This window comes from Amblyomma americanum, chromosome 1 (assembly GCF_052857255.1).
Source record: "Amblyomma americanum isolate KBUSLIRL-KWMA chromosome 1, ASM5285725v1, whole genome shotgun sequence".
In the NCBI taxonomy this organism is placed as follows: Eukaryota; Metazoa; Arthropoda; class Arachnida; order Ixodida; family Ixodidae; genus Amblyomma; species Amblyomma americanum.
In genome coordinates, this window is record NC_135497.1 from 272736461 (window position 1) to 272749260 (window position 12800).

The 12800-nt window shown below is 49.7% G+C and overlaps 1 pseudogene; it reads left to right on the forward strand.

Annotated features, from left to right (window-relative positions):
* The first annotated feature begins 2336 nt into the window (after positions 1 to 2336).
* LOC144116736 (U2 spliceosomal RNA) lies at positions 2337 to 2479 on the forward strand (annotated as a pseudogene).
* The last annotated feature ends 10321 nt before the right edge of the window (positions 2480 to 12800 follow it).

Sequence of the window (12800 nt, forward strand, 5' to 3'; positions counted from 1 at the left end):
TTCAGTGAAGTGTAAACAGAATTAAATATTTTCTACAAATGAGGTGATAAATTCGTCTTCAATGACTAGTGAAACCAAAGTGAAGTTAGGATGATTTGATGCCCGTGGGTTAATGAATTACAAAAAGAAATTGAAAAGATTGATTCCCGTAAGTATACATTGTGAACTTTTGGTATAAATGATAAGGGGATTAATGAGAAAAGACTGTTTTATTTGCGCTTAAGACATGTAGTGAATAAATAAAACTAATCACGATCGCACGACAGCGATATATAAATACTGCTACTTTTTGTATCGTTCTAGGGTCTAACGCCAAAACATTCAGACAATGCTGTAGCTATGCGACATGATCGATCGAACGCAGACTGATGGGCAAATTGGTATGACATAAGGCTAAATAGCGCACCTGTTCAAGGACGAGGGAAAGAGAGGCAAAAGACAGTGCTGGTGATCGACCTGTATGAAATTCTTGCAGACAGCTGAGCAGAAATTTCTTTGTCAGTCAGAGGTAAATATCGATCGTTGGTTTCTGCGACCCAAGGCTTAACGTTTCTCTTGAAATAGCTTTACACGCAAACAGTGCAGTACTGCGCTCTAAATGCTCTCTGTATAGCACGACACACATTCAGACGCCCGCTTCGCGCTTATTTAAGCGGGAAACATGCCTCCACCGCTTGTTTTGCGTTGTCCGAAGGAAAAAAAAAATAAAATACAACTGAACCACGTAAGCAAACATCACCTAGACCCCTTTTCATTCTTTTTTTTTTCTTCTTTTCCATGTACTGGTAGGAAAGGGTGGGAATGAGTCGCCTTTCCACGTTATCCCGCGACACCCTCCCTTCGCCAAAGCACTTAGTGGATGCAGTCGCGCACCAAAACAGAAACTCGGCCCAAACTGGGTTTCGTATCCGCCGCGCCATAATTTTAGAACGCTCCCCACGTGCATTACCCGACACACGCGGCACTCGCGCTTTACATAACCTAGAAAGTGGGTTCGCCTTCTTTCGCTGTCTCCTCGTTCGTTCCCCGGCTGAGTTTTCTCTCCAAACTTTCCTCTCCCGACTGCGCGGCAGACACCTCTGCTGCCTTCGGAGGTTAGCAAAGGTCGGCGCCTTTTTTTAGACGTCGCGCGCAAAGTACCTTGTTCCCCGTCGACCTACGCACACACACGCAGCACTTCCTCATTACGCCGCCGCCACGCCACGGGTACGTAACCCGCGACGACGAGGCACGGACGGCCCCAGACTTCGCCGAGAACCGTGTGCTGTGGACCTCGCTCTGGGCGGTGTCAAAATGCATTTTTTTTTTCTTCTTAACGGCTCGGTCACTGCAGCTTGAATGGCGCAAACCGATCGATCTCCCGTTGAGCGAACACCCGGGTCCCCGCATGTGACCGGACCCATAACAGGTTTTTTCGCAGCGCAAACAGCACTGGATTCCAGTGTGCGCAGTGTCCGTCCGACCCGTGACTATATACCCATGCACAGGCAGGAACCATGCGGCGAAGTGTCTTTCCCACACTTTGCGTTATTGACCGAAGCGGTTTGGTTGTCTTTAAGCGACGTCTGCGTCCCACTCTCTACTCTACTGAGCGTCCCATTCGAGATGGCGTGCTTTGTCACTCCTTACGTAAATATGCGCGGTAACCCACTGGCTGCATTACTGGTGGGAATACTTTCTTGCTAACTACCGGAAAGTCAGTTCAAAACGGGAATGCTCATCCGTTGTTACTTTAATCAAATTTGTAATACTGAACAATATAAAACAGAGATGGGAAAAAAATTCGGCAGAGAGACTTAAGGATGCTATCGGGCGGGAATGTGAAAGCATGTCATGGACGCAAGACGCAGACGTTTGGTTGCGGTTTGCAAACTGAGTTTTTTTTTTTTCAGGCAATCGGTCTTTTTTTTTTCTCTGAAGTGTGACACCACCCAGACACACACGCGCGCACGCCTATGACACCACGTGTAACACTGCACGACGAACCAACTAGTGGTTCTTTGAGAAAAGTATATGGCGCAGTAGCTGTCTCACTTCTTGGTGGACACCTCAACCGCGCCGTTGCATCCAAAGTTTGATATGAAAGTTTCGAAAGGCCTACAACTGAACGTGCATATGTCGTCGGTTCGAATCGCTGTCGCAAGCTAGCCTCCAACTTGACGAACACATGTAAGCTATATGCAACGAGAAATCGCATGACACCACCCGGAACGCTGCACGACAAACGGTTGCGTCACAATTTTGGTACGAATGTCACCACATGAGTGGCGCCAGATGTAGGACGGTCAGTGGCGGGTGTATATATATATATATATATATATATATATATATGAACGACATGTATCCGGACCCCGTAGAGTATCTGTTACGGGTTCAATTGGACTTAATTTTGGAAATGTGGCGGAGAGTTTGAAGGATGCTTCTTTCCCGCCACCGGTTGGCCCGGTATTGCACTACCTCCGGGATCGGCCTTGTCTTTAGCGCGTCTTTGCTATCCTGTCTTTCTATCCCATCTTTCAAATCTCCTTCTATCTGCACGTGGTAGCGATTGTGGCTCGTCTTGAGCCAGTGAGCAGGCCTGTGCACTTTCCTCTTCTTTCTTCCTGGCAACAACAGACAGACAGACATGTATAGGAATGTCTGAAGTAGCGTTGCACGAATTCGTGTGTGCCTCATACGGCCGCTTCATTTTCCTGTGCCAAGCCGTCGCGGTGGCAGAGTGGTTATGGCGCTCGGCTGCTGGCCCGAAAGACGCGGGTTCGATCCCTGCCGCGGCGGTCTAATTTCGACGGAGGCGAAATGCTGTAGAGGCTCATGTACGTACTGTGCGATGTCAGCGCACGTTTAAGAACCACAGGTGATCGAAATCTCAGGAGCCCTTCACTACGCGTCGTCCCTTATAGCCTGAGTGGCTTTGGGACATTAAACCCCCGTAAACCAAGCCACTTTTGTAGCATCTGCCAGTACACACACACACAAAACAAGGAAGAAAATTAAAGCGCCCTTCTCCAATACTTTCAAGCATAGCAACGCGTTGAAATCAAGGAAGTGGAGGTATATATGATTACCCAACGTGGACCGCATTGACAGTTCGGTGTATTCGCACACAAATGGTGGTAGAAACTGCGATTACGAAGCTCCCGCCCTGATTTGTCTGCGGCCATTGCGCGCCTTGCTAACCGACCAACGATGAACGAGCGATTTTCCTTGCGTCGTTATTTCCCCCTGGTAACTCCATACGCTTCTTAGTTGGGTGCGTTTTGAAGAACAAACAGAGCGAGTCGAGGATGTGCAGCTCTTTCTCTCAGGCAAAGAGATGCAGTACGAGAAGAATCAAAGTGGTGAAATATCAGGCACGTGCGCTCTCCGTGCGTGCCTCTTCGCGTTTCCAAGAAGGCCGGGAACGGTGCACTTGCGGATCGCCAGACTCGCGGGCAAACATTTCGCATGCCGAGCGCGTCCCGCAGAAAACGGCCGCCCCTACGGAGCCAAGGGCGGCCGCGTTCTTGAGGAGCCGAGAAGGGGGCCGCTTGATGCTATTTATTTTAATTTCTCCCTCACTCCCTTCAGCGAGTCCTTTAACGCTCATGAAGACGAGGCATCGGCCTACGTACAGCAGCTGGGTCAATCCATGGCATCCGCTTTGCACCTAGCGCGAGCAAGTGACCGCAGCCTGCGCTGCCAACTGCTGTTGAGAACCGGGAATACAGATACTTCTCGTTGATACTGTGAGAACATGGCAAATTCATTGCGCATTTTACTTTTTGCTCATCCGGAGATCGTTTTTTTTTTTTTCAGTGAGAAATACACGGACGTGCTAGTAATAAATAGTTTCTCCTTCTCACAGACAGACGTGCATATTATCGTTTCGCAAGCTAATCCCTTACAAAAAAAAACGTGCAAGAAACGTTCCTTGTATATCCACGGGGCTCCGGAATAGTGGCTCCGCCTGGGGGACCTCATCGACCTCATTTACAGTCATTAAAGATGTCTTTACTACTGCTACTTTCTTTTTTGGGTTAAATGCGCGGTTGGCTCTATTCGCTCTTGATTGCCAGCCTTCTTTGCATTAATTTTTTTTGTGAGTGCGACTGCGTGGTTTCGATATTTACACAAACGAACAATAAAACAAGAAGCCTGAAGCTCGCACCGCTCACTTTTGCGAGCCATTATTATTGCCCGCCGCTTTGGTGTGGTGCAGAGTTGCAGCAGGACAATTGTCACCCGGCACCCTCACGTGGGTCCGAGGCCCCAAATGGTTTTTGTGCTCTGCTGCTCGCGCCAAGAGCTGCAGGAGCTAGGACCACACCTGTCAGCTCGAGACAGCGCAGTATCGCAGAAATAGCGCAATGTTCACGGAACCAGATGTGACTCACGTGTTGGCGCACGCAGTTAACCAGCCAAAGGGCGCCCATGAGACGGGGCAATTAGAGCGAGAATCGGCGCCTTTTTTTCTGATCAAGATCTTCCTCTATTGCGGCACTTCGCTGCAAGCTGCCCTTTCGTTACGCACGCCATGTCGACTGGGCATAACCCCCCGAGCGTCCGTACACCGGCAGCGGCTTGTTCTCAATGGGGCGTTCAGCGTGTGCCACTTCTCGGCCGTGGTCATTGCTATCGTCCCTTGTGGCCAAGTCCTGCGGGCAGCGCGCTGCAGTAGGCTGGAGCTGCAGCTATTCGCAAACCCCGCTGCGCTTAATGAATCGTCATTAGTGGAATGGTGTGCAGAGGGGGGCTACCAGCTGGTTTCCCTTTCCCGTCCCCGTTCTGTGTGTTGCCAGCGAAGGCTTATAGTGCAGGTGTGACAGGCGTAGCGTGACGTCAATATTCTCCGCCAGTGCTGATGCAATAGGCCTCTCTTCCTAGGCGCGAAAAGAGTGATCGATGACTTTAAACATAAACATAAAATAAAAAAATCAGCCTGTCGAAAAAAGAAAGAAATAGAACAACTACGACGTGATGATCGAGTCACCTTTTCTGCTGCTCAAAAATTAAACGCGAAAACCGAGGACATGAAACAAGCAAGGGGAAGCAATGGCTTGTGTTTGTTTGTTTGTTTGTTTGTTTGTTTGTTTGTTTGTTTGTTTGTTTGTTTGTATGTGTCCACGAGTGCCTCATTTACGGATATTCCATGAAAGGCGAGCGGCCGCACTTGATGGATGATTTCTTTGATAGCTGTTTTGTAATGGGGGAAAGATATAGAATGATGCATATTACAAAATGCGGTAGATGTGATGGCAGCTAGATGTACGAAAACTGACAAAATATCTACAAACTTCAGTGTAATGAGGACACCTTCTTCACATTAGCTTGCAAGATGTTATGTTTGGTTCAACCTTTTCATGTAGTTCCTTTCTTTAAGAAAACTGCACAGGGTAGAATTTTCAGCTTTGTGCGTATTCTTTCGAGATTTTTCCCAGAAAATGTCAGCTTTCATATGCAAATGAAATGACAGGCAATCACTTGCACTACCTATAACTTCAGCCAAACAATGTGTTTTGACTCGTATTATGGGCTTTTTTTAAAACAGGTGCGTGAAAAAAGAAGCATTGTCTACTTTTCTGACTTTTTTTTTTTACGTGCCGTGGCGCAGCTTCCTATCTCTTCTCGTTGGGGGGGGGGGGGGGGGGGGGGGGCGACTCGTTAAGGTGCGCAGTGTGAGACCACGCTATAATCCCCGAAGTGCATGCACTCACAGCGCGCCACATGGCTTTGCACGTTTAAGCACGTTGCAAGCTCCTCAGCGCGTTGAGCTGAGAATTCTGCCCGTGTTTCAACTGCACGTTCCCGCATGCATGCTTCTTCGCGGTGCTCGGACGACAATGTTTCTGCAATACAGGCGCTCAGCGCTTGCATCTGTCTGTTGTTGCCAGGAAGAAAGAAAAGGAAAGTGCACAGGCCTGCTCACTGGCTCAAGACGAGCCACAATCGCTACCACAGGCAGATAGAAGGAGTTGAAAGATGGGATAGAAAGACAGGATACTAAAGACGCGCTAAAGACAAGGCCGATCCCGGATGCAGTGCAATACCGGGCCAACCGGTGGCGGGAGTGAAGCATCGTTCAAACTCTCCGCCACATTCCCAAAAATAAGTCCAATTGGACCCGTAACAGATACTCTACGGGGCCCGGGCATCTGTACGATCACTGTCACACCTTTATCAAAACCGTGCACCTGACTAAACAGTGGATTACTGGCCGAGCAGTGTTGCGCTAGGAGCGTAGTAAGTGTCCTCTATCGGAGAGGTTCTTTATTCTCGCGTGCCCCGCAAAGCGGTAAAGCCAGCACCGAACAGTCGCCGTCGCCGCGCTACGTCGGTGCAAGGGTGATTCACGCTAAAGGCCGTCTCACCTCGGTCTGGCGTCAAAGCGGCGATGAAGCGATAGACAGCGGAGCGCGCGCTGGCGGCGAAAGTGCTCCGAGCCGCCGATCGGCCGATTCGGCGAACGGGGCCATGGCACTGCGAGCCTAGAAAGGGGGGCATCCGCTTCATAGCCTCATTGGATCAGCGGCCCGAGAAATTCCGCCGAAGAATTCGGTGTATGAAGAAGACGAGGCGGCCATCTTCGACAGCCGCCATTCACTCGCCGTCTTTGGGCCGAGCATCGAGCTCAGGCGCCATCAAAAACGCATTAAAACTTCGCTAATCCCTCGCTCCCTGCCCAACCGCTTCCCGCGAGCAGTCGCTCAGGGAGAGAAGTTGGGAAAGGCTACACCATTGAGAGTCTGCTCTCTCTTGGCTGCCGCGTGTAAGAACGAGTTACGCGCGCCGCAGTGACGGAAAAGTCGACATAAAACGCCCCTCTTATTCATCGTGGAATGACCAAATGTTTGAAGAGCCTAGCGAACTCTCTTCTGTGCACGTGTGCGCGCGCGCGATGATCGCGGACTGGATTTGTGTTCCGAAGCGCCCTGGCGATAGTCATCTTTGATGGCTTCGTTGATGGTCTTGCTGCCGGAGACAGAGCCATGGGAATTATGGAAAAAGCATTAAGCACATCTTGCAGTCCTATAGCCGGTGTATTTAATCGGTCCACTCATTTTCGCTTACTTATGCAAAAACTCCATTCTTAGCGAAGTGAATAAAACCTGCGTTATAAACCCCCTTGAAACATCTTTTCGACACACGCCTCACTTAATTCACGAAGGAAGACATGTATCATCGGGGGCATAAACCAAGCACGTAGGCAAGATTTTTTTTTTCGGATGGACCGAATGTAATTTCTAACAAAGGGATTTCGGGGCGTGGATTGATTTTATGTGGGACCTTCGCCCCCCCCCCCCCCCTTCCTCCTCCTCCTCCCTCGGCTACGTGCCTGGCATTAACAATCGCATTAATTTGATAAAGTGACTCTGATGAAAGAAAAGTAGAAACGACGAGCAAAGTCTATGACGCCGGAAAACAAAATTTCATTTCGGAAATATGCATGAAATTCGTTCACTCTGGGCGCTCGACTTCCCGCTTCTGCTGTCGGCTAAACTGGCGAGCACCGAACCAATAAGTCTCGACGAGTCAAGCGTACGCCCGTACCATTTTTCTTTTTTTTTTCACAACTCGGTACACGTAAATATGAGTGCAACAAACAAAGAAGTTAGTGGGCTGAGTTCTTTTACGTTTGTAAGTTTATAAGGTTTGTGTCTCGCGCCCTTTCAGACCTACAGTCACAAGCATGCACGGCACCAATTTCGCTTAAACAGCCCCAACTCTCGTCTGCTCTGGGAGAAGAAAAAAAAAGCAATAACAACAATTCGTTGCCTTTGTAATGCCCAATGCAGCCGCGAGCGAAGGCAGTGATATAGAGGCGCACAATTGAGTTTGCTTATCATTCTCATCTTGTATGCCTGAAAGCAAAGGGAATGCTTTCAAGTAAGGAAAAGAAAAACGAAGTGCGCGAAGGTTCCCAACACGGTATGCAAACCGGGTAAACAACGACCTCATTAGACCATTCTATGCAAAGCAAGCCCTCCGGTGCGTCGGCGGTGCACTACTTTCTTCGCAGTCACCTCCGCGGCAGACTCCCACAGCCAAAGCACGAAGCCGCTTCTGCGCGCACAAAGCGCGTCGGCCCAAGCGCCCGCAGCAGTCGGAGCAGCACCAGAAACGCGGCAAACAAATGGCTGCGACCGCAAGCAGTTCCGCGCCAAGAACAATCGCCTTTGTTTCCGCCTTCGCGCGCGTTGCCGCAGCGGAGTCGGCGAAACAAGAAAGGCCTTCCCTTTTATCGGCGCCGGGAATCTTGGCGGCCACAAACACCGGAACCTCATGAGGCAAATCACGCTTCGGGCGTCAGGGGCGCACTTTTCAACCGGAAAAGTCCCGCTACCCGAGACGAGCGCGCGCTTCTTTTCTCCTCGCGCTTCGCTCCGCACAAGGGAAGTGCGCTGTCCGCCGCGCCAGAGACTCTGCTGCTGGAGCGCATCCGACTCGGAATGACCGACTTGCTGCAGAGCGGGAGGAGGGCCAGTCGCCAAGTGGAGACCCGCTGGCGCGGTGAAGAGAGCTCTTGGTACTGCAGAGGTACTCGTTGCAGGTCCCGATGTCGACGATACTGTACAGCAAAACGCTGTGGGTGACCTTCATCAGCGTTCGCAGTCGCAACTGTGGCTGAACGCATACACGAACCCGGTGATAGATACGATTTGTGGTCAGCGTGACGCCAAACTTATGGAGGTATACTCGTAAGTGGGTGCGGTCAAAGACGCGAGTCGAGACACCTGTCTGCCACAGGTTGATCTTCGCACGAAAAGCATCGTAATGCGGTAAACGTCCGGGGCAAACATTTTTTTTAACTTCACTCATGCTGTCAGATTCATTTGCGCTCTTATTTGAAATGTCTATTGTTCTCCCGGAGCATACCAGCACACTGACTGCTCAATGACCGCACTTAATACAAAAGTCACCGCTCGTCCTTAATACGAGTTGACGGCGTTTTTTTTTTTTCTTTGGTTCTGCAACGACGGGCTGCAACGACGGCGATCAAGTAATTTCACGTTTAAAAACTCCGAAGCTGAAAACCGCCTTGCCGAGGACAAATTAAACGCGAATGGGCAATGCAGACAAGAACTCATTAAAATACTAGATTGTTTTTTCTCCTTCAGGCTAAATTTTGAGACTGTTTGTTTCGAGTTATAGGCAGGGTGGATGTAGTAGGGTGTAAGCAGGGACAAATCGCCCCGTTATTTCACCTCCCTAAGACAAATATATTAGAGTTTCTGCGCTCTCACTTCTGTTCAGTGTTGTAGGCGTTACCGAAAAAAGTAACTAAATACGTTACTCGTTACGCTAAGAAAAAAGGAACGCGTTACCGCTCTACGTTACCTACAAAAACAAGTAACGCGTTACCATTACCGTTACCGAAAAAAAGTACCGCACGTTACCGTTACTTCAAGGTCATAAACTTTAATTAGTGCGTCTTCGCCTTAAGAATTCACGATAACAATTTCATAAAGCTCATATATCACATAAAACTTCTAGTCCAAACAACGATTTCACGCTAAACCCTGATTTAACGAGAATACTTTGCACAAATGTGCAGGAGCTTAGCAATGTTATGGTGGCCTAAAGTTGCCTGCAGAGTTCCATGTGATGGATTCTAACTCTGTGGCACATGGTGAAGCCATTTTCTGAATGTGACATTAAACACAAAATGACACTTCATCAATTCTAACTTCACAAAGAAAACATCGCTGAAGTCTCAACAAATTTACAGTAATTCTGAAAAATGTGATGTCCAACATATTCGGCAAACCCGCCGCGGTGGCTCAGTGGTTAGGGCGCTCGACTACTGATCCAGAGTTCCCGGGTTCGAACCCGACCGCGGCGGCTGCGTTTTTATGGAGGAAAAACGCTAAGGCGCCCGTGTGCTGTATGATGTCGGCGCACGTTAAAGATCCCCAGGTGGTCGAAATTATTCCGGAGCCCTCCACTACGGCACCCCTTTCTTCCTTTCTTCTTTCACTCCCTCCTTTATCCCTTTCCTTACGGCGCGGTTCAGGTGTCCAACGATATATGAGACAGATACTGCGCCATTTCCTTTCCCCCAAAACCAATTATTATTATTATTATTAACATATTCGGCATGCTTTCCACTCTGTAGAGAGTTGTCTGTGTGAGTAGTTCGGGAAGGGGAGGTATGCGTCGTCAAGAGCAGGTTTTTTCTGGTATGCATGCGAGCCGCTACAAAGGTCGTCGAAAGCACCTGTTTGTTTATTTGCAACATCAATTTAGGTGCTCTGCGCTTTTTTTCTAAAAAAAGGGGGCGGATCCAGTGGGAGACAACTGGAACAAAAAGTAACTAGTAACGTGACACCTCACGTTACTGAAAATAGTTAACGTAAGTAGGTTACCCGTTACAGTTCCCAAATGGTAACGAGTACGTTACTAAGTTATCCAAAAAAGGAACGCGTTACCGGTAACGCCGTTACTTGTAACGCGTTACCACCAACACTGCTTCTATTTTCCCGTTCAATTTCAATCTACAGAAAAACGTGTGTAAGGTGCACCGCCATATAGCTTTTCCTACGACGTCCGCGTCTCTGCATGCTTCCCACTTCCTCATGTATACTACGTCGACCATCTATTGGCTGGCCCCATCCAAACAACCTACGCGGTCTGTGTTTCCGGGAAGTGGTGTGCATGCAACCATTCTGCGACCCGGGAATTCCTGACCATACAAAGCAAGCTTCTGCAGCCTGAGAGTGAGTGGTTGGCCGCATTCCAAGTGGTCTCGAAGGGGCAGAGTAAACCGCTTTTCGATTAGCTTTATTTTTAGGCTTCGCCCCTGTTCGAGACAGCCCCTATAGCGTATACGACCTCTGCCTACATTAACGGATACGAGATGCAAACAAGGAGCGCTGCACTTTTTCCTCGCATAAAAAGAACGGTAAGTCCGGCCGCAATTACGGTGGCTAAGCACCTGCCGCAGTGGATAGAAAAAAAAAGGAGGGCAACGCATATGCTGATCAGTTTCATTAGCTTTCGAACTTCGAGAGAGCAAATACGAGTATAGTTGATTAGCTACCACGTACAGTGCGTACGCACCTCTTAGGTACGTCGACGGAAATTGCCTGCGAGGCACAGCGCACGGGCTGTTCTCGAGGGATCACTCGTTCGACGTGTGATATTCGAGCAAAAGGAACGATTTTTGAGCTAGTTGGTTCCAGTATCAATACTCAATCTGTATCAAGCAAACTTCGCAAGAGACGAAAACAGGAATTTCGATTCGCCTCGTTCGGTCACCTCAGTGCCCGAATGCTGCTCCACAGAAGGAAAGGGAAACGTATCGTTGAGTATTCTCTACCCGCAGTGGTGGTTCAGGCGCTCGTCTACTGAGCCGGCGTACCCGGGTTAGAACCCGACTGCGGCGGCCGGCCGCGTTTCGATGGAGGCGAAACGCAAAAGGCGCCCGTGTGCTGTGCGATGTCGGTGCACGTTAAATATCCATAGGTGGTCGAAATTATTCCGAAGCCATCCACTACGGCACCTCTCTTCCTTTCTCCTTTCACTCCCTCCTTTATCCTTTACGGTGCGGTTCGGGTGTCTACTGAGGATATGTGAGACAGTTACTGCCTTATTTCCTTTCCCCTAAACCAAATTTCAATTTTTTTTACAATTTTGTATACGGCCTTTGGTTGTACCGTTGGTAGTTAGCTCGGCGCGAACTCACGAACTTACGCTGAGCGGGCTCATCTTATCCTCATCCCGATCATAACGCACGACAGAATTTTTTGTCGCGCATCTGTCGCGCGAAAAAATTTTTGTGTCGCAAGACAAGCTGTCTTGTCGTGCCTTGTGTCGTGCGACAGAGGTTCGTGTCGCGGGTTCTTTCGCGCGACAAAGATGTTGGTAGTAGGTTCTGCCGCGCGACAGACATCTTTCCTGCATTTTGTCGTGCGAAGAAGGTCCCTGTCGCAGCGTTTGTCGCGCGACAGGTTTCTGTCGCAGGTACTGTCGTGCGACAGAGGGAGTCGTGCCGCGCGACAGAGACTGCGTGCCTCAACAGAGTTGCCTGTCGTGGGTTCAGTCGCACGACAGACTTCTAGCACGCCTATTCATGGGACAAAAGTGCCTGTCGTGCGGCCTGTCGCGCGACACAACAGCTTGTCGTGAGATGTGCCGCGCGACAGATACCTGTCGGGGAATGTGTCGCGCGCCCGATACCTGTCGTGGAATGTGTCGCGCGACAGATACCTGTCGTGGACTGTGTCGCGCGATAGATACTTACCGTGGGATGGGTCGTACGACAGATTCCTGGCGAGGGCAATTGTTTTACTGCAGAATTCTAGAAATACTGTCGTGTCGTCGTGTGACAGCGATAGGATCAAATTGACCAAAGGTGCGTTAAAGCGCGTTCACTGTGGCGAGTCGCGAAGAGGATACGAGGTGCTCTGGTCTGTTGGTGACGCGTACCGAGCGAAATGAAGTGCTAATTCACATTGGGGAGTCAAGTTTCCAACTCGCTTCCCGCGACCTGGCTCTCTCTCCGAACGAGAATTGGCGTAGAGGAGAGGCACTGCTCGAGCACCCACTTACAAACGATCAGGAAGGCGCGAAGCTGCGCTGAAAGTAGAGAGCGCATTGAGAGAAGGTTCTCCATGGTCGCACAACTGATTTCAGGTCGTTCGCGTGCGCGAGCCACGATTGCTCAGCCGGGTATGGGCGGTCGTCAAGGCAGCAAAGTGTAACGTGCGCGATTACTGTCGCTGCATGCGGTTCATAGACTTTAACCAATAACGCGCAAGACGCCGGCGTTTCGTTCCACGTCCCGCGCGCAGGCTGCGTGCACATGTTAGGAAAAGAAG